Source organism: Eubalaena glacialis, chromosome 11, assembly GCF_028564815.1.
Source record: "Eubalaena glacialis isolate mEubGla1 chromosome 11, mEubGla1.1.hap2.+ XY, whole genome shotgun sequence".
Lineage (NCBI taxonomy): Eukaryota > Metazoa > Chordata > Mammalia > Artiodactyla > Balaenidae > Eubalaena > Eubalaena glacialis.
In genome coordinates this window covers 18,822,499-18,841,819 of record NC_083726.1, presented here as the reverse complement: position 1 = coordinate 18,841,819, position 19,321 = coordinate 18,822,499, and the positions used below count along the sequence as shown (strand labels likewise).

Below are 19,321 nucleotides of genomic sequence, written 5' to 3'. Positions count from 1 at the left end.
CCTTTTCCATTTTCTGATTTTAATCTGTTTCTTTTCACTGTAATAAGCCGTAACCATGAATACAACAGCTTTTCTGAGTCCTGTGAATTCTTCTAGCAAATCATCCAGCCTAAGGTTGGTCTTGAGGCCCCCAGACACAGGGCTAAAGAGAGCATTCAAGGCAGAGGGGACAGCAGGCCCCAAAGCCCTGTGATAGCCCTGAGCACAACAATGTAAGAAGCCTGACCAATGCTAGTTAGGTGGGAGTGGAAAGGCAAGTAGGAATGTGATACAAGATCCCTGCATTCTCTCTTCACCACGAATGGCAGCCCCATAAGGGTGGACATGGACCACGCTTATTTACCAAGGCATCCCTAGCACCTACCATGATGCTTCACACGTCGTAGATGCTCAAAAAATATTTGTTAAATAAATGGATAACAAAGGAACAAATAAATAAATGAGTGAGTGAATGAACAAATGAATGAATCTGGGCTTTATGTTACACCCTATAGCAAAGGTAATTATTATTTTTTTTAATTGAAATATAGCTGATTTACAATGTTGCGTTAGTTTCTCGCGTGCAAAGGTAATAATCATTGATAATTGTTACCCATAATCATTTCTCAATAACTCAAGCTTGCTCAGTCAGATGTAATTACTTGGATAATACAATTGCAGCAAGACATTCAAAACACTAGAAAAAAAACTTATCCTAAAATATTTCAAACTTCAACTGAAGTTCTCATTTGATTTCCTGAATGTGTTGCAATAACACACGGAAAATGCAGAATTTACCTGCAGGATAGACTTTGAACTTGCACAGTAATAGAAGTTCCTTATAACTTCCCAACTTTTATAACTTTCCCCTGAGTTAAGTAGGGGAAAGTTAAATGGGGTCATTATTGTCCCCACTTTATAGACAAGAAACTACAAAATTACTGCTTTGTCCAAAGTCGCAAGCATATTAGTGGCAGAGCAAAGATTATACTTCTGGACTTCTAAATGTTCCTGGAACGGAGCTCATTACCTTCAGGGAAAAGCAGATTGGAGGAGAGGAAGGGAGATGCGGCCTTGGGTAAGGTTAGGCTCTGACGCTCACTAGCTGAGTGACACGGACACATCCAAAGAAAATTCCTGTTGAAGCCTGTGCATATAATTACTGGTGCAAGGATGCACACTTAGCTTTCATTAGATTCTCAGAGCGGTCTGTGACCCCAAAATGGTGAAGAACAGCCAGTATCTACTTGCGTGGTCAGTTACCAACAGGACAAGAAATGGCTGTGTGCAGCTTCTGGAGTGTGACTGGTTCGGAATCCAGTTCAGCTATTCCTAGTTCTTTCCTGAAGTCTGTGGCTCAGTTTTCTCATATTTAAAATGGGGGTGAAAGAATACAGACCTCATGGAGTCACTGTGAGGACTAAACAAGACAATGCCTGTAAAGTGGACAATATAAGGCGCATCTCAATAAATGTCAGCCACTGCCACTATTCTCACAAGTCATCCAACATGGAAATCTGTGGGGTCATTGGGAGTCACCCTCTCCCTCACCCACAGCATTCAATCAACAACAACTACGCCTGATTTTCAACCTGAAACTCCTCAATTCGTTCACCTCATTTTCACCCAAATTTCATTTCTCTAATCAAGGTCCTAGCCTGTCTTCCAGAAGACCTCCATGCTTCACCACCCTTGAATCCTCCCTCCACTGGGGTGATCAGTAGGCACTAAAATCCTAACATGACTTAAGACTCTAAGACCTTGGCCTAAACAGGGCTCTTCACACCACACTCCAAGGGGCCTCTTGAGTGGCTGTGGGGAGGTGAAGCCTCTGCCATTCTTACTTGAACCAAAGCAAGGCAGGCGTGTGGATTCTGTACACTGGGCTTCCTCCCAGTGTGAAGAAAGGGCTGCACTGCTTCAAACAAACAAAACAAACAATCAGACCAAAAAAAAACAAAAACTAGACAAGCAATCACACCCACTCTCTTTTGAAAAACGGCGTAAAAGGTCCTAAACACCATTGCAACATGGTCCCCGGCTGCATCTTTGCCTTTTTCTCTATTTCCACATCACTCCCCTCTGCCTATATCACTGATCTAGATGATCCAGGACGGTGCTTTTCAATTTTTCTGGTCTCAGAATCCCTTTACACTTTTTTAAAGTATTGAGCCTCAGTACTGCTTTTTCTATTACTACTGAAACAAATTACTACAAATTCAGTGCCTTAAAAACAACACAAATGTATTATGGTACAGTTCCGGCAGTCAGAAGTCCATAATGGGCCAGCGGGGCTGCATTCCTTCCAGAGGCTCTAAAGCAAGTAATTATGATTTGTTCTGATGCAGGACATCCCTGAGTCAGGCTTCTGCAAAAACAATTTCTTATACTAAAAGCCCCATTGCGTGGAGCTAGAAGTACTTAATTTCAGTTTTCTCCTTTGCCATTAATACCCAACTGCTGATGCCAGAGTACCTGTTCCAAGTAGGGCCGCTGTCTTTTCTCCCCTTTCTCCCTCTTGCTGTTGGAGTCACCAAAACCGTACATCTCAGAACTGCCACTAATGTCATTCGGAATCTGGAAATGGCCCCCATTTGTCCAGCACTTCCTGTGTACCTGGCATTTGTTACCTCATCCTGTGCTTTCTCCCCTTCAGTCTTCACCACAATGCCTTGCCAGAGGAATGGTCATTATCCTCGTTGGACCCATGAAAGGGGACATTCAGAGAAGCCATGTGACTTCCTAGCTCACGCGATGAGAACACAGCGTTCACCGATCTAGAGAACAGACACCGTCCCCCACCACACAACTGACGGTCTCCGCCAGGGTGACAACGCCTCCACACGGGGCTCCAACACGACCGCGTTGTTTCGGACAGTCCCTGTCCGGGAAGATGAAGCTCTGAATAACTCTGTTCCGGGAACTTTCTGAAAATCCACGTATCCAAACTACAGACTATTCAGCCAGCCCACATCGGGGTGAATGCGCCCTTTCTCCGAACTCTCAGCTGAGGTCATCAAACCGCTGCTTACTCTGCAAGGCTCGCTTCCAAACCGCACCTCACCACGCGCAGCAGGCCCCCAGCACTGTACCTCAAAGTGTGTCCCCTCGCTGTCAGGCCCCTGCTTTGAAAGACCCACATTAACCAGACCCCTAAAACACTGTCAATTTCCTGCCTTTGAAACATCACTTCCCCTTCTGTGATGTTCCTAAGACTGGCAATGTAGTGGTCCCGCTACCGCAATAAGCAATGTGTTTGGACTTGCTTGATCAACAGGTTATTTTGACCGACAGTCAGAGTAAGAGTCGACAGTCACTGGTTTCTCAAGTAGCTTGTGTGCGTTCCCAATGTGTATCCACATTCTCTTCAGGTCCCTTGAGCAAGTAAACCTTCACAGGTACCTTGTCCAACAAAGCAGTGAATCACCGATGGTACATCTATGGGAACTCTGCCTCATGGTCAACCTGGTTCTGCTCCAGCCTCCAGAGTATATACCCTAGACTTATCCCAGATAGTCTCTGGTCCCCTTGTCAGTTTCCATTGTATGCTACAGCCAGTTAGAGTCTATCCAAGAAAAGATCTAGAATGGCCTTGAAGATCCCAGTTGCACTAAAAATACACCTGGCATGTAAGGGCTGGGACGGAAATGAAATTCCCTGGGTCCATATATCAGTAAGCTTTCACTGCATAACAAATAACCACAAAACCTCATTGTCATACAACAGTAGGCATTTACTTTTCACACTTCTGAGCTCAGCTGAGGTTTGGCCTGGGGGTTCTGCTATCTTATCTCAGCTCAATCACGTGTCTGGGAGTTGGCTGACTGTCAGCTGATCTAGACTGGCTTCGACTGAGGCTACTGGGGGTGACTCAGCTCGGCTCCTCTTGTCTCTCACCCTCCAGCAGGCTAGCCCTGGCATGTTCTCACGGCGATGCCAGAGGATCAGGAGATCAAGTCCTGCTGTTCAAGGCAGTTACAGGCCTCTGCTTACGTCACATCTGCTAACATCCCATTGGCCAAAGCCTGAGCTCAGGTCAAGCAGGGAGGGTACTACAGAGTTCTATGGCAAAAGGCACAGACGTAAGGAGAGGCAAAGAGCAGGGACCAGACGATGGCTTCTCCTCCAAACCTCCACCTCACAACACATGCTTCCATACAGCTCCCCATAAAAAGTAAGTTCGTCCCATGAGGTTCAATCCCTGGGTTTCGATTTTATAAACAATTTGCTTAACAAATCAAGACAAGAAAGCAGACCCTCTTGCATTTTTCATGATTTCTTATTCTTATCAGATGTCATCCCCATCATTTAACAGATAAAAAGGTACTGGGACCCAAACAGCTGAAAAGACCAATCGAAGTTTACATAGTTCTTTGGAATAGAACTGAGTCTAAAGTTCAGATTTTCTAAAACCTAGTCATTGTAATGTCTACTATTTCTCCAATTACCTTTGCCATAGCATCCAGAAAAAAAGTCATTTGGGGCTGACATTGTAGCACTTTAAATTGAGTTGAGAGAGAAATCCTTCTCATCCCACATAAACACTAACTGTGTGCTCTACCAGAAAGAGGCAATGCATCCCCAAAGCAATTTGCTCCCATAGAGTACAGGGATCTCCTCCAAACATGCACGTGACCTAGCGCAACCCTAACTTGCAAAATCCAGGAGAATGTGAGCTCTCAAATTCACACTCAGCATCCACCTCAAGTCTAGCCCGCTTGGTTCAGCACGCTCCCCAGGGCAGGCCTGCCCAGCTCCTTTTGCTGACAGCAATTGCGCCAGCTGAGGGACTCTTTTGAACCACACAACAAAAAGACACCAAAAGAGGTAGCTTTCAAGATCTAATCTATGGGTAAGACCACACCTCCCCAGGCAAGCAGGGTGGCTGTCAGCTGTCGTCGCAGGGCCACGTTCCAGGGTGAAGCAGCCCAGAGCCTGTGCCCAGAGCCACCCCCCTCGGCCTGATAAAGGCCTAGCTCCATCCCACCGGCGACATTCCTCCACAGAGCAGCTGCACTTAGGTTTTCATACATCCCATTGTCCTGTTGGTTTAATGAGGCCTCCTGGGCACTGTGTTTGTAAATGACAGTCATCGTAATGCCAAGGCCACAGAGACACAAACCATCTTGTGTTCTGCCATCTCAGAAGCTTGCACCATAAAAAGAAAATGTTTTTCATTTAAAAATAAAATATAATCATAATAAAATCTACATGACTGTCTTCAATTTATTAATTTATTAATCCTCCTCTAGTCCGACAAGTCATTATAGCAAAGTGGTGAAAAGCATAAGCTTTGGAGACACAAACAAGTCCCACTCCACACTTGCTGAATGGCACAAGTTGTTAAACCGCTTGGACCTCCAATTTTCTTGGCTAGGAATGGATATCAAAATTCCACCTTCCTCAAAGGGCTGCTGGGAGACTGAGTGAGGTCATGCGTGGACAACACTTAGCCTGACATCTGGTATTTTGTAAGATCTCAACAAATATTTATATAATTTAAATAAAATAAATGTGTGTGTATATATATATATTATATATGTAATTTATCTTACCAAAATATATGTGATACTGGAAAACAATAGCCAAAATTAAGTGTGTGTGTGTGTGTGTGTGTGTGTGTGTATCACTATTAAATAAACCTCTTTACCAGGTCTTAATCCCTTCTCTACCAAACTAGAGAAAATGAGTTACTATTTGCAAAGTGATTACAAAATGATTACAAGCAATGATAAGTGCTATATAATTGTCAGCTATTACCTTTATTCTTTTTGATCACATTGTTGTTATCATTATTGAAAAAGAAACAAACTATAGAACCTTTGGAACTGGAATTTAGTTAACTTCACCAATTGATTAACTAATGGGTTTCTTTGCTCTCCAATTCTGGGAGAAAAAGGAAGGTGAAATCTTATAAGGGATGGAGATGAACTATGGTTAGAATTAGGTTAGCGTAGGGGTCAAAAAACTAGGACCACAAGGCAAATCTCGGCCACTGCCTACTTTGGTAAGTAAAGTTTTATTGAAATACAACCCCACTTATTTACACATTGCCTATGGCTGCTTTTGCAGTACAATGGCAGAGATGAGTAGTTGCAAAAGAGATCTTATGACCAACAAACCTAAAATATTTACTCTCTGGCCTTTTACAGAGAAAATTTGCTGACCCCTGGGCTAGAAAGAAAGCAACAGGCCTAGAACAGCCTTTGGTACATAGTAGGTCATCAGTAAATATTTGTTGAAAAAAATGAATGAACTGAATAAATAAAAAGGCAGGAAGCAGCTGATTTACTGCTGGTCCTGACCTATCAAGGGCTTCATGAAGTCACAACCACTTCCTATTGATGCGTCAGCTCAATTATTGTCCCAGGGAATTGTTTGAGCCATTGTTGGGAATGAATAGGGCATAAATATCACTTGTAAATCAGACACAACAGTACTGGGTCCCTGCCAGTGGGCTCCAAGTGTCCCATCCTCTATTCAAGCAGAAGGAGAGAGGAAGCTGGGAATAGCGGAAAATACCCTGAACTTTACATTGAGATAATATAGAGAATAGAGAGCGGAAAGGGGGCAGACTCTAAAATGTGCATTTTGTCTCTGATTGTAGCAAAGGAAAAGGATGTGGCGTATTCCTAATCCTGCAAAACTCTACAGAGAGCAATAAGAAAAGTAGACCTCCACATCAGAGAGATCAGTGAGCACAGGCATTCTGAAAACAAAAACAAGATAAAAACTTCAGTTTAGATTTGGCTAAGGCTTGGGTTGGACTAAATTATTTGGACACAACTGTCTGCTAAAACTTGTATCAAAATCCCTAGCTGAGGGACCTAATCAAACTTACAAGCTTTTGCACAGCAAAGGAAACTATAAACAAAACATAAAGACAACCTACGGAATGGGAGAAAATATTTGCAAACGATGTGACTGACAAGGGCTTAATTTCTAAAATATACAAATAGTACATGCAATTCAACAAAAAAACCCCCAAAAAACCCAATTGAAAAATGTGCAGAAGAACTAAATAGACATTTCTCCAAAGAAGACATACAGACGGCCAACAGGCACATGAAAAGATGCTCCATATTATTATTAGAGAAATGCAAATCAAAACTACCATGAGGTACCTCACACCTCACACTTGTCAGAATAGCCATCATTAAGACTACAAATAACAAATGCTGGAGAGGGTGTGGAGAAAAGGGAATCTCCTACATTGTTGGTGGGAATGTAAGTTGGTGTAGCCACTATGGAAAACAGTATGGAGGTTCCTCAAAAAACTAAAAACAGAGCTGCCATATGATCCAGCAATCCCACTTCTGGGCATATATCTAGACAAAACTCTAATTCGAAAAGGTACATGCACCCCTATGTTCATAGCAGCACTATTCATAATAGCCAAGACATGGAAACAACCGAAATGCCCATCGACATGAATGGATAAAGATGAGATACATACACACAATGGAATACTACTCGGCCATAAGAAAGAATGAAATAATGCTATTTGCAGCAACATGGATGGACCTAGAGATGATCATACTAAGTGAAATAAGTCAGAAAGAGAAAGACAAATACCATATGATATCACTTATATGAGGAATCTAAAATATTACACAAATGAACTTTTATGAAACAGAAACAGACTCACAAACATAGAGAACAGACTTGTGGTTGCCAAGGGCGCAGGGCGTGGGAGAAGGATGGAGTGGGAATTGGGGGCTAGCAGATGCAAACTATTATATAGAGAATGGTAAACAACAAGGTCCTACTGTATAGCACAGGGAACTATATTCAATATCCTATGATAAACCATAATGGAAAAGAATATGAGAAAGGAATATATATCTATATATATAGATAGATATCTGAATCACTTTGCTGTACAGCAGAAATTAACACAACATTGTAAATCAACTATATTTCAATTAAAAGTTTTTTTAAAAATTCCTAGCTGAAATGTGAATGCCAGGTCTTCCCTCCTCGGAATGTGGGCTCTGCGCAGGCCCAGGCTCATCTTTGATCTCTGTTTCCACCCACAGAGCTTAGCACATTGCCCGGTGCTAAGGGGCCTTACATATGGGGCCTGAGCAAGACCAGATGAAGAACTGAAGCAGGCTCAAAGAAATTGTGAACCAGCTGTCCCAGAAGGCTACTGGATAATAAGATTGACACCTGAGGATATCCTTGGTGAAGAGATCTGGAGCTGGATTCCTGGATCCACAGTTTGCCCTGAGAATTTGGCCCAGTATCTCCCTCACCTCCTAGTACCAGTAACCTGAATTTCCTCCAAGAAACTACCCTTTCCCTATTCCCAGCCATGTGCTTTAGCTGATGACCCCTTTCCTAGTCCCAGGGATGGATCCTAATTGATTTACATGTATCACATTCCTCTAGCCATGTTGGCAAGCTATTTTATAAGAAAAACACTAAAATCTCCACGGCTTTAGCATAATAGGGTTTATTCCTTGCTCACATAACTGATGGGTGACTTTCCTCCATGCAGTGATTTAGGGACCCGGCTCTTTCTGTTTGGTTGATTTGCCCACCTTATACACATGGCTCCAAGGTCGCCCTCGGGGTCATCTCCATTCCAGTCATCCAGAAAGGAAAGAAAGTATCAGGATCATGTCACTTCTGCCCATATTTATCAGCTAGAATTCTGTCACAGGGCCACATCAAACTACAAGGGAGGTTGGGAAATGCAGTCTAGCTGTTTACACATTAGAAAGAGATGCTTGATTTGGTAAACACTGAGTTGGTCTCTGCCACAGATGCATTTAACTTAATCAGAGCCAATGATGTGTGAAGATAGGTTTACTGAGAATTCTGGAGAAAAGATATTCTCTTTCCCCATTGATTGGGTGGGAGTGGGGGGAGGGTGCCTGAAATCCTGGGACTATTAAGCAATCTGGGAACGGGGCCAGCCTGGAAAAAGCAGAGCTGAGACAAGGATCCTAAGTCATCATTCGAATCCTGAAACAAGTGATGCCTGAGCCAAGCCTATCTTGGGAGTTTTCACTATTGAGAACCAATACATTCTTGGTTTTTTTTTAAATTTTATATTGGAGCATAGTTGATTAACAATGTTGTGTTAGTTTCAGGGGTACAGCAAAGTGATTCAGTTACATATACATGCATCTATTCTTTTCCTTTCTTTTCTTTTTTTTAATTTTTGGCCACACCACAAGGCATGTGGGATCTTAGTTCCCTGACCAGGGATCAAACTCGTGCCCCCTGCATTGGAAGAGCAGAGTCTTAACCACTGGACTGCCAGGGAAGTCCCCATGCATCTGTTCTTTTTCAAATTCTTTTCCCATTTAGGTTATTACAAAATACTGAACAGGGTTCCCTGTGCTATACAGTAGATATACATTCCTTTTTGGTTTAAGCCAGTTTGACTTGGGTTTTCTTTCACTTGCTACTAAAATTATCTAAGTTATACCATTACTGTTGTCTATCAAACTCCACCCTCCTCTCCTCTCAGTTCTATTGATGGCAAAGAGGCAGCAAAAAGAGGTTAAGAGTTCAGAATCTGTAGCTAAACTCCCTGGATTTGAACCCCAAGCTTGCTCTTGGGCCATGACATCTTTGTGTCTCAGTTTCCTCACTGATAAATGAGGAATAATAATAGTACCTGTGGCACAGGATTGTTGAAGATTCGTGAGGTAACATGTAAATGCTGAGAATAGAGCATAACACTGAGTAAGACTATAGAAATACTTGTCATTATTATGTGGTGCTGTGCCAGACCTCTGTTGTTCCCACTGCCAACACTTCCAAGACTCCATCACCTTTTCAGCTACCTGATGCTTCCCCAGTCTCTCCTCTCTTTCCCTCCACAGCCCTCTCTTCTCCACCCCTGCCTCTCCCACTATCTTAATTGGCATGGATTGTGGGGAAAAAATTCTTTTACTACCCAAAACAGATCCACTAGCTCACCCTGCATGAAATGGACTTTTTGGACCTTCCAGGTGTCATATACTAGCAACTAGTGATACCCACAAGCCAAAACTGTCCAAGACGCAAAGCTATATTTTCCATCTATTGGGACTGAAAATCCTCCCTTGGAAGGTGGCAGGAGGGGACCCAAGTACACAGTCCAAAATGCCACTTTCACTCTATTAAAATGTAAGGGACATAAATATAAGGAAGATAGGTATTAACAACATTAGCAAATGTTAATAATTGTTGGAACTGGTTTAAGGGTACATGAGGGTTCATCATACTCTTTAATCTCATATGTCTGAAATTTTATATTTTATAATAAAATGCTTTTTAAAAAAAAAAAAAATGTAAGGGCCATGAGGTGCTCCATGAACCAGAGACAACTGTTTATTTTCTCAAATCACCTGTCAAGGCCCCATGAACCTTATTTGACATGAAATCTAGCATCTCTTTCTAGAAGATTCCTCCCCACCCCATCTCCCCACAATCCGCGAACCCCAAGGAACTGTACAGTCCAAAACCGGGGTTCACGTGGCTCCCACGCCCAGGCTGGGAGAAAATTGGAGTCTCGGGACCTGTCATTGCCCCTTTTCGCCACACGGGGTCACTGTTAAAAACAGATGCTGCAGGTCCTCGCTGCCGTAGCTGGCGAGGGTCCTGGTACCTGCGCAGGCTGTCCTGAACTGACTCCCCAAGGAAGTCCACCCTGCTCCCCGTGCCAAGCGCAGCAAGGGGACCTGTGGCACTCCCAGGGCGGCCACATTTAGGGATCGGCTCTTTCAGTCCACATGCTGAGCCGCCTTCCAGAACATCAGCCAACCCCAGACTCCCAGAATCAGGATTCCCTCTAGCATCCTCCTCAAGGCTTCACCATTTTTTCAAATTGGTTGCATGACGCCTCCTTTCTGAGGAGACCATCCTCCGTGGCTCCGAGGTGTTGTGCGTTTGGAAGGGAAATTGCCCTCAGTGATTCCAGGCTGCACCTCTCTCTCGACAGAAAGGGGCACACAACACATTTAGAATCAGGCAGCCCATCCTGCGACAGGACCCAGTCGGTCTCTTGCTAATTCCTCGTGGGCGGGAAGGGAAGCGAGAAGGAAAGGAGCTTGAGGTCTGTGCAGTTCACCTCTGCCTGCCACCCCGTCCAGATGTTTGCGGGCTCTCACTTCAAGAGATTGCTTGCCCTGCGTCTGCTGATACAACTCCTTCCATTATTTCTATTAAATCTACAGGACACGGAAGAAAATATAAATTTTGTGTTTCTTTTTGCTAAAATCCCATTGACTGTCCTTTTTGGACTGTTCTGGATAGTTTGTGGACTATCAGGGGGTGGCTCATATGCCTTTAGAGCAGGACCACAAAGGACCACAAAATGAGCCACGACTAAAGGACATGAGTTTTTTTTTTTTTTAACTTTTGTTTTTTACCTAATCTGCATCCCAAAGCATGTGGTAAGCGATTTTTTTCATTATAATTTTTTTAATAACCTCAATGCATACAAAATTTAGGTAATCATTATACAAATATACACTGTATTATAACAAATGCTGGCAGTAGGTGTATTTTTTTAAGAATAGGATTAAAAAATCAGATCTTTGCTTTTTCAACTGCCTGATTCTTCTCCCTGTTTTTCCTTCTGCATCTTCTTCTCCTGCTGTCTTCCTCCCTCATTGTCTCACACTTTTTACCCTCTTGAGGTTTCATTTTTTTGCTCCCTTGATTGTTGGCCATATCCAACTGAAATGTTTTAATCAATTATTTATTGAATAAAATATAATATTCCTGTTCTTTAAGAAACAGCTTTAGTGAAACTTTTTTTACATCCAAGACACAAGCATACACCGGATTATGAAAATGTAAGAGCTAAAATTATAAAAAGCTTCTAAAAAAATCATAGGGGAAAAGTTTCATGACATTGATTTGGCAATGATTTGTTGGACATGACACAAAAGCAGAATCAACAAAAGAAAAAAATAGACAAATTGGACTTCATCAAAACTAAAAGTGATTTGTACATTAAGGGACACTACCAACAGAGTGAAAAGACAACCCACGGAATTGGGAGAAAATATTTATAAGTTATATACATGATAAGGGATTAATATCCAGAATATATAAAAAGCTACAACTCAACAACAAACAAACAACCTAATTTAAAAGTAAAGGACTCAAATAGACATTTCTCTAAAGAAGATACACAAATGTTCCATAAGCACATAAAGAGATGTTCAACATCACGAATCTTTAAGGAAATGCAAATCAAAATCACAGTGAGATACCACTTCACATCCATTAGGATGTTTTCTAGGAAAAAATTTAAAATAACAAGTGTTGGCAAGGATATGGAGAAATTGAAACACCTGGGCACTATTCATGGGAATATAAAATGCTACTGGCACTGTGGAAAACATATAGTAGCTCCTCGAAAAATTAAACAACTACCAGATGATCCAGCTGTTGGAGGAGGTCATGGAGAGGACGTTGACCACCGATCGACCCTGGCATCGGAAGCTCCTCACTCCTCCCCTGTCCTTGGAATGTGCATTCCGCTTGCCTTCCCTGAACTAGTAGCTGCCCCAAGGACACAGCCTTGAGATAGCAAGAGGTTGTTGAGACCATCTGGACAGTGTAAGTGACTGAACCCTGTTAAGGCCTCTATATAAACTTTTAAGATTCTGGCAGGCAGGTGCGGAGATCTGCTCATCTTGCAGCCCCCGTGACAAGCCTCATAAGTAAGTCCCTTTGCTTGTTAAAACTGCACTTACCAATCTGGAACCATCTGCCTCTTTCTTGGGTCTCTCCTTGCCTTCAGTGTACAGGGGCTGGTTTCAGATTTTACCTGGGAAGCTCCTAAGTTTATGAACTGACACCAGCAACTCCACTCTCGGGAACGTGAGAGGATTTCAATCTAAAATGGACCCGGAGGACAGGAAATGGAGACTCTCAGGCATGCGCCCTGGGAAGAATGGAACTTACCAACTGAGACTGATTTTCCATAAACGCCTGATTTACAGAAGACGGAGACTTATCTCCTGACCAATAAACATCCGCCATGAATCTCTCCCCATCCTCAAGCCAGTGAACTCGCTGATTGGACTCTGGCTGGACTCCCCACTCTTTGCACTACTTGCCCGTAAATATTGATACAACCCGCCCCAAACCCTCAGTGACTCACCTGTGGCTTATACAGCATGCGTTTCCCAAACTGCAATTCCTCTGCTATTCCTGAAGAAAACTCAATTTCTGCTCATTTGAGCTTGCCTCAGTTTACCTCTTTATTTGGGTTGAAAGGTATAGACCCAAAAGAATTGAAAGCAGGGACTCAAACAGATATTTGTACAACCATTTTCACAGTAGCATTATTCACAATAGCCAACAGGTGGAATCAACCCAAGTGCCCATCAAAGGATGAATGGGTAAACAAAATGTGGATACATATACAGTGGAATACTATTCAGCTTTAAAAAGGAAGGAAACTCGGACACATGATTCAATATGGATGAACCTTGAACACATTCTACTAAGTGAAATAAGCCAGACGCGAAAGGACAAATACTGTGATTCCACTTATATTCGGCACCTGGAATAGTAGTCAAATTCATAGGGAAAGGTAGTAGAATGGTGGTTGCCAGGGGCTGAGGGGAGGGGGGAAATGGGGAGTTAGTAGTTAATGGGTATGGAGTTTTGTTTTGGGATGATGAAAAAGTTCTGGAGATGAATAATGGTTATGTCTACACAACAGTGTGAACATACTTAATGCCACTGAACTGTACACTTAAGAATGGCTAACATGGTAAATTACATGTTATGTATATTTACCACAATAAGAAAAAGAAAAGAAAATGAATTTCCTTTTAACTTATGTACCCTCGAATTGTATTTTTCTTAGGTCACTGGTCCTCAACTAGAGAGAGAGAGGCAAAAGAACAATGAAAGAAGAAAAAATTTCTGGTGCAGATCTCCAGAAAGACTCAGAGAAGCTAGAATAATAAGTCAAAACCAGAATGGACTCAAGTTGAGGAGCTCAAGAATCCTAACAGTTACGTGGCTTGTCCAAGATTACACAGCTCATAAATGGGAGAGCTAACATTTAAACCCTGGAGAATGTATGACAGTTTGGTGATTTTCTCATCTTGGAGTAAGAAGTTGGGAAAGATCTATTTCAAATGGTTTTGGGGCTCCACATCCCCCCCTATTCCCAACAAAGGTATTCGCTCCAGCAAAGCACAATGGGGCAAGATGTCCTGGAGAACTGCATAGGCCACCCCAGCTACTGAAGACTACACATCTCGAGGACCAACCCTAGGCTGGGGCTCCAGTGAGGAATGTGGGGGGGGTGGGAACGTTAAAGTGAGAGATGGGTGGAGTTAGGGCATAAACCACTGGTTTATGGGTGTCACATTGTTACTTAGGACAATGTGGGGTGTGCGTGTGTGTGTGTGTGTGTGTGTGTGTGTGTATACTAGACTCTTTTCACAGAGCCTTTTTAAAACTTATCTTCCTTTCATCTGGCATACAAACACAAGGAATAGTTGGTTAACATTTGAAAGCTTCCATCAGAAGCCTAGAGGCCAGAAGTAACCACCAGTTCAGTATCTATGCATCACAGTAACACCAGGTAGTGAATTTAGTATGATACAGATAGGGATGGTTTTTCAATATTGAAATTAATCATGATCATCATCCAATTTTCCTTCCCTGCTGGAACATTCCCATGAGCATACAAAAATGCGGTTATTTCTCACATCTTCCAAAAATCTTTCCTTGACTCATTTCCACCCTCACCAGTTACTGCTTTATTCCTTTGCTCCCCATTTGCTGCAGAACCCAATAAAAAAAAAATCCAATTTCTCCACCTCCGATTTCTCTCCTCTCATTCTTTCTTAAACCTACTCCATTCAAGTCTTCTTCCCTACCTCTTCACTGAAATTGCTCTTGACAAGTTCACTGAAAACCTCCATATGGCTAAGTCCAGAGACATAGCATCAGTCCTCTCCACCTCTCATCGTTATTGGACACAGGTGAGCGCTCCCTCCTGCTTGACCCAGTTCTCCTGCACCTCTTCATATCAGTGTCCCTGGAGCTGTGATCTACTCTCTACCTACTCTCACTCCTTTGGTGATGTACCCTGTGCCAAGGCTTTAAACACAACTTATAGTGCTGGTGATTCTCAAATGTCTATGTTAACTCCAGACTCATTTATTCAACTACTGCTTGGCATCTCCATTTGGGTATCTAACAGCCATCTCAAACGTATCACAAAACTGAATTCCTCAATAGCCCCTACAAAATCCTGCTTTACTCACACCCTCCTATCCCAGGGGATAGCAACTTTATTCTTTGAATTACTCAGGCCAAAAGCGTTGGAATCATCCTTGACTCCTCTCTTTCTTACTTGCCCCCCATGCAAACTATTGACAAATCTTCTTGGTCCTCCTTGTGAAATATATCAAGGGTCTGACCCCTTCTCACCACCTCCATGCTCCACCACGGTTCAAGCCACCATCATCTCTTGCTTGGTTTATTGCAATGCCTGTTGAGAAGCCTTCTCACTTGCTCCTCCAAGGTCCATTCTCAGTACAGCAGCTGGAATGATGGTTTCCTAACAGAAGCCAGATCATGTCTTTCCTCTACTCAGAACCCTCCAATATTTCCCAGAACCCTCACAGAGGCCCTTTACCTTCCATCTCCCATCACCACGTCCACCTAAGGGCCTTTGCTCCTGCTGTTCCCCCTATCTGGAATATTTCTCTTGATTATTCACTCAGCAAATTCCCTCATCAACTTTGAGTTCTTTCTCACATTTCACCTTTTCAGTGAGGATTACCCTGACTGCCTTACTCAATATGCCTTTTCTAGCTCTCCAAAAATTCTTTACCCAGCCCGGCTGTCTCTGCCTTAAAATTCCTGATAATTTTTTAGCAAAGGGCCCTGCATTTTCATTTTGCACTAGACCCTACAAGTTACGTAGCCGACCTTCCTTAAAGATCTCTACTTGCCTCTGTCTTTTTGATTTGTAAAACAAAGAAAACACTAGCACCTTTCCCATAGGAATTTTGAGAGGATTAGGTAATACATGTTAAGAACCAGGCATATTAATATATATAAATCCATTCAACAATAATTTACTATTTGTCTACTGTGCATCAGCCACTGTTCTAGGAACTGGGGAAATGCCTAGAGAAAACTGCTTTCATGGAGCTTGTATTCCAGTGAGGGAAAGAAAGCCAGTAACAAACAAGATACTGTCACATGGGATAAGTACTATGTGGAGAACTAAAGTGGAGTGGTGTGATGCAGTGGCTAGATGACCACTCTTGCTTAGGTGATCAGGGGCAGCTTCTCTGTGAAGTGACATTTAAATGAGAACTGATGACAAGAAGAAGTCAACTGTGCAAAAATCAGAGGGAAGAGCATTCCAGGCAGAGGAAACAGCAGTTGAAAATGCCAAAGATGGGAACTAACTTGAGGTGTGGGGGACACAGAACAAAGGCAGGATGGGGGCAGCAGAGTGCATTAGAGAGGGCTTCAGGACAAGGGCAGAGAGAAGACCAGAGCCTAGATCAGGTAGGACCCAAAGCCACAGCGACCAGTTGGTGCTTGGTTAAAAGTGTGATGGCAAGTCATTCAAGAGTTTTAAGCTGGGAACATTTGGTCTTACTTATATGTTTAAAAGGTAATTCTGACTGCTATTTGAAAAATGGATTGGGGGGGCAAAGGTGGAAGGAGGGAGGTCAAGTAGAATGTTACAATGCTACTATGATAATGTAAGCAAGAGATGATGGCAGCTTGAACCAGGGTGAGAGTGGTGGGGATGAAGAGAAGTGGTCAGATTCATGCTAGGATTCTAACCACTGAAGGTAGAATCAATAGGAATTGCTGGTACTATTGGTGGAGAGGAAGAGAAACAAAAATGACTCGAGTAACTGGGAGGATAAATGTTCACAATGATCAAGTAAATATCAAAAATTATTATGTAAATACCAAATAATACCAGCTACTAATAGTTGATTAGTAATGAATCCTAATTAAGAATTAGGATGCTACCTTTTTTTTTTTAAGTCTTTATTGAATTTGCTACAGTATTGCTTTTGTTTTTTATGTTTTGGTTTTTTGGCCATGAGGCATGTGGGATCTTAGCTCCCCAACCAGGGATCGTTCGAACCCACACCCCCTGCATTGGAAGGCAAAGTCTTAACCACTGGACCGCCAGGGAAGTCCCTAGGATGTTATCTTGAAATAACATCCTAACTAGAAAGGTGCCCTGAGGATGGTGAACGCCCAGTAAACGTTAGTTGATGGAATGAATGAACTGGGGGAGGGAGACCACTGACAGGGAGGGAGGGGGGGAAGCCGGAGAGAAACATTGCCTACTTTACAATTTTGCCTAAAGCAGGACCTGCTGACTGGTCTTCACAAAAAGGAAAAACAAAAATCACAAAAAAAGAAAGTTTGCTGCGTGGAAAGATTTGCCCTAACAAAGGAAAAGGAAAGGGCCAAGAGGACAGGGAGACATGTGTTTGGACACATCCCCTGCCTGGGAAAGCTGACTCCTGAAAGGGCCAGGATCTGATGAGTGTGCAGGAAACCCTTTTGCCCTGTCAGTTCCTAGTAACAACCGGGCGCATTTATTTACTCTCTCAAAGCACAATGCAGAGGGACCAGGAGCGGTGTTCAGGGCCAGGTAAAGGCATGGACATTTATTTATCCATCTGTGCATTCAGCACTTTCCGTCGGTTGGGAAGCATAAAGGAGAAGCGATGCCATGACCCCAATGTACTGCTACCTGGAGACATAGCACTTCAACCCAAACTACTAGTCTCTTGAGCCCTGGTATCTTATACTCGCAATAATAACCTTCCTGTAAATTCAGCCCCTGAGAAATGGAATTGGACTAAGAGGATGACTCTCCATGAAGATTAAAAGTTTAAACTATTTCCAAATCATGAATAGCGCTACACAGGTACATGTGGGGTGCACCATGTGAAGTTTAGTCCATTTTTGACTTAAAAGAGTGATATTTCATATGGTTCAGCCTGATATTTACCTCTGCAGGCTGATGAAATAGTTTAGGCAAAACACCGCCATGACAATAAATCCTAGCTTAAGTATAGCCCCACTACACTCTCCTCAAAATCTTAGAATGTTTGTTTCCTTTGAGAAAGTCATTTTGAGGGATTTAAGCCAATTCAGATTACTTGGGGGAGAAAATAATTTACCTATAGTCCTCTAGGATGCACCCAGATTTCAAGCCAACCACCAAAGGTGTTCAAGGCTTAACGAAATTTGGAGGGAGAGAAATCTTAGGGTGAGAAATGTGAAAAGAAATGGTTTATAATATCCTGTAAATGTGGAGAAGCAGAGTGGATATCATGTCACTCAACCCCCTTATTTTATCATAGACGTTGAAGGGCTTGCTCGAGGTCAGGGTCAGTGGTTTGGGGCAGAACTGGAGCCAGACCCTTGTATGTATTGAACCAACTCTCTTTTCTGAACCAATATTCATCACAGATGGAAAGAGTCTGGGACTCGTGGATTAAAACCATTTTGTAAGAAATAGAAAAATACTTAACACAAGTAACAAGAATTTGATTTCCCAGGTATCAAAATAATAATCCAAAAGAAAAAGATGTGGAAAAAACTCACCAAGAAACAAGGAAATTTTAGAATGAGTCCTTTAGACGAGATGGCTGTGGCAGAGCTGAGTGGCAGCAAGAGCAGAAAGAACTGATTTGGGGCTCAGGGAATTGAAAGAAAAAAGAAGAATATGTTTCAATAATGTTTGGGGGGCGATGGTGGTATTTTACTTGAATTACCCAACCTGTTTATCTATATAGCTGAGAAATTTTCACTTCTGTGAGTTATTCTGTCAATCATCTGTATTGAGCACTTGCTGTATATCAAGCACTCTTCCAGATATTTGAGATCTATCAGTTAAGTACACAGACAAAAATCCCCGCCCTAAATGAGCATGTATTCCAATTGGGGAGAGAGGCAGCAAACAATAAACATAATAAACTTGTGGACTGTATGGTGACTTAGAAAGTGATACATGCCAGGGAGATAGAAAAAGATAAGGTTAAAAAGAAGCAGGCGTACCGGGGTGGGAGCTTTCAGTACAGTAGTCTGCATAGGTCTCATGGAGAGGGTGGATTTGAACAAAGGCTTGAAGGAAATGAAGGAGTTAATCAAATGGCTGTTTAGGGGAAGATTTTTCCCCGGACTAGACAAGTCATGAAGGGAGAGGCATGCCTGGCAGGTGTGTGCTCCACCATGTGCTCTGTAGAGCTGGTGTGGTACCTGGCCCTGGAGCATGGCTAAGTCCTTTTACATAGAATAGGAAGCCTCAATCCATCCAATTTGCCCATGTCATGCTATGCCATGGACAAGACCAGTA

General features: G+C 42.6%; 1 protein-coding gene across 1 annotated transcript in view; it reads right to left on the bottom strand.

Annotated features, from left to right (window-relative positions):
* The window catches only part of C11H12orf42 (chromosome 11 C12orf42 homolog), a 244,834-nt gene that overhangs the window by 224,041 nt on the left and 1,472 nt on the right, over window positions 1–19,321 (bottom strand). The window lies entirely within an intron of this gene.